This window comes from Simochromis diagramma, unplaced genomic scaffold (genome assembly GCF_900408965.1).
Source record: "Simochromis diagramma unplaced genomic scaffold, fSimDia1.1 OVJJ01000055.1, whole genome shotgun sequence".
In the NCBI taxonomy this organism is placed as follows: domain Eukaryota; kingdom Metazoa; phylum Chordata; class Actinopteri; order Cichliformes; family Cichlidae; genus Simochromis; species Simochromis diagramma.
In genome coordinates, this window is record NW_024387070.1 from 299,386 (window position 1) to 307,343 (window position 7,958).

Genomic DNA, 7,958 nt, shown 5'->3' on the forward strand with positions numbered 1-7,958 from the left:
CTTGTTTATCAGACATGAACTTTTTGTGTTAATTGTATTGGACTACTATATGTTATATTGACAAGATTATTTTATGGTAAGCTTATTTTATTTTATAACAAATTTCTAATATATAATATATAATCTAATATATAATTGAGTGTTCAATAAATAAAACTAAATTAAGGCTGATCTTACTGTATATACTGTACACTTTCTCTTCAATCAAAGAAATAAGCACAACATTTTTGAACAATGACCTGTATTTTTGAAAATACTACACAGTTGTAACAATGGACTTTCAATTCAGGCTTCCAAAATATACATGAGTCATATTTGTACAATGCATCTCTTGAAAAACATTCCATAACATTCCTCAAAGTTATCTGCTGTAACCTGAATTCAACATTGTGGGGCCTTATGACATCACGCTTATGTAAAAAATAGTTTTTTAAATGTAAGAGCCATAAGGTAATATGGCAACAGGGGTGTAATTATTAAAATGACACAAAGAAGAGACTTAAAATAACATTATAACCCACAGGCACACAACCAAGAGACCTAAACTGATTAGTATTGGCTTGCTTCTATCACTAAACATCACAATCACTAATACTACACGATGCAATCTGTTTGTAGTGGTGCACCTTGGGAAAAAAAATTGCAAACTGGTGAAATTGGTGCAAGGCACCATTTCCATTGAGAAAAATGGACATTCAAAATTTGAATTTCTTTTTTAAAAGAGCCATGGCTTGAAAAGTGAAAACTGCAGTAATAAAGGCCCCAAGTTGAAAAGTGCCAGAAAAATAAGTTTCACTATGTCCTGCAACTTTACCAGTGCTGGCTTAAAAGAAAGGATAGTACATATTCGAAGAGGTAAACATGTTGTTCCCACATCATAACTGGAAAACTGTTCAATCGTACAGTCTGGTCCTGAAAACCTGGGCCTTCTTTGAAAAGCTGTTCCTTTTGAGCTCCATAACCAGTTTCTATAATACCTCGAAGGTATACTTTTCCAGTGGGTAGGTGAGGTTCAAAGTGTACATTAGTCCAAACAGCATTGCTGCTGCTAGGGTATAGTTATCCAAATCCTGCCAGACTCTCTGGCCTTCGAGGACTATCCCGATGTCCTCAGGGCTGCCATTGGCATCTCTTGACTTTATGATGTAAATTCCCATGGTTGTTTCCTTATTAGATCGTTGGATAATGGCTTCATCTGTGGCCTAGAAAATGCAGAATTCCAAAATTTAATTAAACAGAACACTGGTCAAAGAACATTATACCAAATCTTATTTTAATCTGTGTCACTGTTCCAAAAAATGTTAACATTAACACATTAGGTGAACAAAAATGGATTCATTACAGCATGTGATTTGAGTCCTCAGAATGCTTAAAAAGGTAATGCATGAAGTGAAATCTCCATGCAAAGAAGCAGAATACTGTCAGAGCATAGAGAGGTGTTCAACTATGAACTCCACACATAGTTCTAATGCAGGTAAAAGAAAAAAGAAAAAAAAAACGCAACCATGGTAAATTGTGAAAATCCCAGGTGATTTTCAACATACTCCTGGCATAGAGTGACAAGCAGCATTTTGTTAAAATTATTATTTTCCCTAAAGTGTATACACAAATTATTTTTTTTCTTACCTGGGCCGTGGGCTCCAGAATGTTCTTAAGTCTTCTTCCTATTTGTCCTCCTCGCCTTTTGAAGACCTTTATTAGTTTGTCAGATAGCACATCTATCTGCGAGAGTAATCTGGACTGCAGTGGCATGGTGGTAATGTGCTTAAACTCTGCATTTATCTAAAAAGAGAAGTTGTCACATAAAAATGCTGTCAAAATCTCGAATCTCACAAGGTTACATCCACACAAAGTTGTTATTTTTTGTCATATTACTATTTATTAGCTATGGGTCCCATGTTGCTGAGCAGTTCCATAGTTGCCCTTACTTCCATACCACCCAAAGCCTGTTTGCAACCACAGCAGTTGCCTCCTTCTGGCCATTTTGCAGTTCTGCCAAATGACCCAGAAACTACATCTATTATTGTCATATACACATCAAGGTCTTTCATTAATACTTAGTTAAATTAGTTAATTTGACCTTTCCAGAAAGTTTACCTTACAGAACGTGAGATAACATATGCAAATCTTCACTAGTAAATAAAATAATGTTATTAAAACCTTAACTGTAACACCTCTACGTAACAGCGCTAGAGAATTGTTCTGAAGCAACACCAATCTGCCCTTCAGCGGGGATAAGCACCATATATCGATACAGAAAAAATAAATTTAACATATTTATATTGTCATTATTTTTTTTTATCTCTTTAAGCCCTCCGCTCAGTCTCTCTATAAATCAGTTAAAACAATTTGTTGGGTTTTTGTGTGTCTTTAACATGTTATCAGTACATTACATTCACTGTCCCAGAACATGAAATAAAGCCCCACGTCATGCACTTCCTCTCCTAATGAGTACTGCATAGGTGTCATGCCCTAAATAAACCGACTTTAGTGAAGACACCCCCCCCCCCAACACACACACACACAGAGCCCACCCCATGGCAAACTAGCTTATTTAACTGTTTAACTAAAACATTTTAGGTACAACCAGTTAACTAAATGGACACAAGTTTGTTAGTCTGTATTCACTGAGAAAAAACAAGCGAATGTGACTGGGCACACACTGAAAAAAAGCTAATGCACATAATATTGTCCCGCAGCTTAAGCTAGCATTATCGTTAGTTAACTTAAGGAATGACTTGTTTTTTCCATTATGTTGCTCAACAGCAATTCATGAGAAAAACTTCCCCATCTAATGGATGTTCTCTTCGTTTCCTCTCAAACATGTAGTTTTCAGTTTACCTCGACAAAGTAAAGCTCAGCACCAAACGTAAACGAAGCGAAGACAAAAAATGGCGGACCGCCACAGTGAATTTTCCCTCGCAGAACACACCCTGGGGGGGTGGAGTTTCAACAGAAAACATAACTATTTTCTGTTATTTTGATATGACTGGTTTTAAAAGACTGAACATCCTTCTAAAACAAGTGAAAGGCGTGAGACTTAATTATGTTTAGACCAAAAATATAAATGATTCATGTTGGATATATTTACTGTATTTTTACTAATTTAACAACCTCATCATTGCATTAGTTGCTTTATGCTATAGCATTACGCTTACATTAGCTTGAAGCTCAAGGTCGTCATTTTATTTAATTTCTTTTTCTGGGCTTACAAACAGGACACACAACATTTAGATAACCGTTACACTGAATCTTGGGTCTGTGTTGAGTCTTCCAGCTGCTGACTACAGAAGCTAGATTGACCTTTCAGCATGTTTATAGCGGCTGTGGCTATGTGCTGGTAATGTTACCATGTGTGAGCAGTCACATTGGCAGCAGACATGTTTCAACAAACTAGTCATATCCCGGCCCTACATTAGCTTGTTTAATGGTTAAGACACTGCAGGTACCACCACTTACTACAGACACCGATGCAAGTTTGTAATAGTCTGTTAATTTAGACTGAAAGAATATACAAACAATATTAACTCACATTATATATGTTAATTACTAATTTGCTTATCGCATAATTTCGGTTACCATTAGCTAACTGGAGCCTAACATTTGCCTTTCATGGTTTTCGATAAACAGCCCACATACCTGTAAAATAACAACACCCCAGTAAAAGTCCACATATATAAAGGGTCTACACTCTTTCTCACTGGTGTATTAGCTTTAAAAGCTTCTTTACCTTCAAGTGTAAAACTCCAGATGGTAGTAGATTTTCCAAAGCGAGAGACAAAAATGGCGGACAGTGCAGCCGATTTTTCCTTTCCAGGGGGCGGAGCTTGAGGATAAAACACGACTAACTTGTTTCTTTTCAACATGATTTGTTCTAAAAGAATGAATATTCTTAAAGAATATGTGAAAATTAAAAGACAAAAATATGTTTAGATGTGAAATTTAAATTAGTCATGCTGGCTATATGAAGTAATTCTATGCAAATTCAACAACCACCCTATTGCATTTTTTTCAGTGTAGGGAGAGTGATGCGTCAGTGAGTGTTTATCAGTATCAGTATGTGTATGTGTGTGTGTGTCCATAGTTCAGCTGAGACAGTGTCCTTCGCCCTGCCAGGCTAAGTAAACAGTCTTCCAGCCAACCCAGGTGGCCTTGCATGGAATGGGAAGGAACAGTATCAACACAGTCGTTATCAGGGTGTTGTTGCCTTGAGCCCACAGCTGGCGCCGAAGGGGTAGCCGCATGAGTGATGATGATTTTTCTTTTACAAACAACTCATGAGAATTTCAAAGCTGTTCTTTAACACTCCGACACTGGTCTCTCAATCTCCTGTTGGAGAACCGCGAGCTTCCCGATGATGGTATCAAACTTGCGTTCCGTGGTGTTGTCAGTCTTTTGCTCAGAGAGCCGATTCTGAGAACTCACGACTGGAGTGAGCTGTTCCACGATGTAATCCAATGTACGCTCAGAGGTGTTATTCTGAGTATTCACGGCAGCTGTAAGCGTCTCCAAGCTCTTAACCGTGCTGCTCTCAATGAGCCCGTTCTGAGAAGTCACGCCCCGTCCCATCGTTTCAATCCCAGCGGGCAGCCTTGGGGGGGTTTGAACAGCCGGTTCCGCTCTCTTATTTCTCCGATAATCCAGGGCCAAGCCAGCTCCGATCAGCAAGAACCCTGTTATCATGGTTCCAAATAGGTAGATATCTTCAGCGTCCTCGAACAACAGTCCCACCAGGCACACGACCCTCCATTCCTGCCACCCGTCCATCGTGTATCCGGCAGGAAAAGTCCCTCCAGGGCACTCGGGCTCTCCCGAGCCCAGACTTCTTGTTGAGAAAAGGGTGTCAATAGCATTCAGAGACCAGTTGATCAAATCCATAATTCTCTTTAGGTTTTAGAAACAGACTGTGAGAGACTGTTCCAGGGAAAGTAAGCTTATTCTTAAAGAGTGTTTAGAGACTGTTTGAATAGATATTAGCGCACCATCAAAGCAAATTGGTTCTCTGAGATTATTACAAAGAATTCTGATAGTCCCAAAGTCCCGTTTAATTATGTCCTGCATCCCACGAGTACAGCTATACGTGAGCCTGCCTCACACACTTGTGAGGGTTTGTTACTGAAGAAACTGAGAGTTATCAGAGCTCATATTCTGCTCCCATCTCCAGGCCCTTCTGATCGACCAATATGCTGTTCTTTCCTCCTTGAACTTTACCTTATCTTACTGATATAATCATGCGTATAAAACCTGATCCTTGTGCCCTGGACCTGGTCCCCATGCCATTTCTCAGAGATGTGTTGTAGACAACTGGCCCTAACATCCTCACTATTGTAAGTATTAGTGCCTCAAGTGGAATTCCTCTTCATATTTTTAAACTACCTCTTCTTCAGCCACAATAAACCCCAAACTGGTTTGTATCTGTCAGTTAATAATAATTTTAGACTTATGTCGAAGCTGCTGTTTTTGTCTAAGATGTCCTTAGTGGGCACTCCACCCTTTTCCGGCTCAGACTTGGAGGTGCTGATTCACACTCGGCTACGAACCATTCCTAAGCTAGCTGGGGGGCATCACCTGATGAAGCCATGAGAACTAAATCATCTGTGAATAGCAGAGATGAGATTCTGAGACCACCCAAGTGAAAGCCTTCTGCCACTTGGCCTTGCCTAGAAATTCTGTCCATAGAAATTACGAACTGAACTGGTGACAAAGGGCAGCCCTGGCGGAGCCATCACCCACCAGGAACGAGTCTGACTTATCGCCGGCAATGCCGACCAACAGAGGCGTCTCAGGCGACATGAACGGCGGGTCTGCAACTTGAACATTGGGGAATGATGAGAAAGCCTAGCTCTTATGTCCAGTAAAGTTTGGTGGTGGTATACCAAAAAACATGAAGTGTTACTAGTGAAGAAATAAAGGAAGAGTAAAATTAAACACAAAAAACAGCGGTTCCTCTGGGGAGCTTGCGATGAGGTTGCCATACTTGGCGCCATCTTGATTGACTGATCTGGACTGATCAGTCAATGAATCAGTGGACTGATCTGTGTGAGGGAGGAGGAAGGTAGTAACATGGCATTTTTAAACCATATCGTTTTATCAGCACTGAGAAGCAAAATTTCCAGGTTGCTTAGTTTTTCTTAGTTGAATAAAAAGTACCGGTAACTTTTGTAAATTGAGTTCTAATAACAAATTATTAGAACCCCCCCCCCACACACACACACCCCAAGTGCTGAGCTGTACAGTTTAATGGCTCGGGGAACATGGAGCTTTTAGTCCTGCTGGTTCTGCTACTGGGGAGGAGCGTGGTTGAGATTATCCATCATGTTCAGGTGTCCCCCTTTCACAGAATGCCAAACCTTCTCCATAGAAACTTCATTCGGACGTTGGACCTCTCGACAGCTTTCACAGCCACGGCTTTGCTCCACACACCTGCCTGCCTCCCTGCTCTTCTTCACCATAATAACAATAACAATACCCCCCCCCCCCCCCCAACCCTAACCCCCAAAGACAAAAAACGAGAGGTTATGTTGATTAAACTGGCATTACTTCTTCTATGTACTAACTCCATTAGTGGGAGAGTGGAAATAGAAAAACAGAGGTAAGAAGAGGTATTTGTGCAGGTACAAATCACCTGACTTGGTTCATCCATGATGTAGTGTTTTGTTGCGATGACAGCTCAGGAGCCTACTTGGATTAACTTCTTCTTCTGGATCGGAAACAGGACCTTGTGTTGCTCCAGAATCTCTCTGAGAAACTGGTCCTTGACCTGAAGTCCATTCCTCTGCAGCTCTTCACCGGCTCTTTCTGTTTAAAGTATTTGAGTTTGGCCACAATCGCTCTGTGTCCGCGTGCACCGTCTCGTTGACCTCCCAGATGATGAAGACGATTAAAGGTGATGTTTTTAGATACATCCCCTGAGAGTTTTAGGTGGGTTAGGATGTTTGGACCACTGCTTCTAGATCTTCTTCTGGCTACTCTGGTATTCCTGAAAGCACCAAGGTGGCCCTCATGTTGCTGGTCTGCAGCTCGATGACAGTTTTTGACATTTTTTTTTAACAAGAGTCAGGTCATTCTTTTGATCAGGGATCTCACCAACTCTGTGAGTGTCGCGTTTTCAGATAACCTCTCTAACAACTCCAGAAAGGTATGGGAAGGCCTGAAACACAACACCAATTACAAAGGCAATGGGACAAATACAGATAACACGTCTTATTAACAGAGGAACTTAACCACTTCTTTGCCCGCTTCGAGAAATCTGCAGTCACCCCCACCATGCACACCGTCCTGCCCACAGCCTCCACTGAGCACAGCCCCCACACATTTAGCCTCCACGAACTCCAGGTTTGCAGTGTGTTCAGAGCAGTAAATCAGAGGAAAGCTGCTGGCCCTGACAGAATATTTGATAGAGTGCTCAAAGCCTGCGCCGACCAGCTGACTGCTGTGTTCACCAGACTATTCAACCTCTCCCTGTCACATGCCACTGTCCCTCACTGCCTGAAATCACCAACAATAGTCCCAGTCCCCAAGTCCACCACCATTAGTAGCCTCAGCGACTACAGACCCATCGCACTGACTCCAGTTTGTAAAGTGCTTCGAGAAGCTGGTCCTAAAGCACCTCCCACCCAGCTTCGACCCCCACCAGTTTTTGCCTGTAAGGCAAACAGGTCCACAGAGGATGCAATTTCCACCACCCTCCACTCCGCTCTGCATCACCTGGAGAATCCTGGGACATCGGTAAGGATGCTCTTCATTGATTTCAGCTCGGCCTTCAATACCATCAATACCAGACATTCTTATAGCCAAGCTGGTGAACTTGGACTCCCCCCCTCCACATGTGCATGGATCAAAAACTTCTTCACAGACCGCTCACAATCAGTCAGGCAACCAGAGATCATCCACCCTGTCACTCAGCACCTGCTCACCACAGGGATGTGTGCTGAGTCCACTTCTATACACCATCTACA

General features: G+C 41.6%; 1 long non-coding RNA gene across 1 annotated transcript; it reads right to left on the reverse strand.

Annotated features, from left to right (window-relative positions):
* Window positions 1–223: 223 nt before the first annotated feature.
* LOC120742180 lies at window positions 224–3,978 on the reverse strand. The gene is made up of 3 exons (XR_005697809.1): window positions 3,731–3,978; window positions 1,627–1,782; window positions 224–1,202 (listed from the first exon to the last, which is right to left on the reverse strand). It is a non-coding gene; the product is annotated as an uncharacterized LOC120742180 (long non-coding RNA).
* Window positions 3,979–7,958: the final 3,980 nt, after the last annotated feature.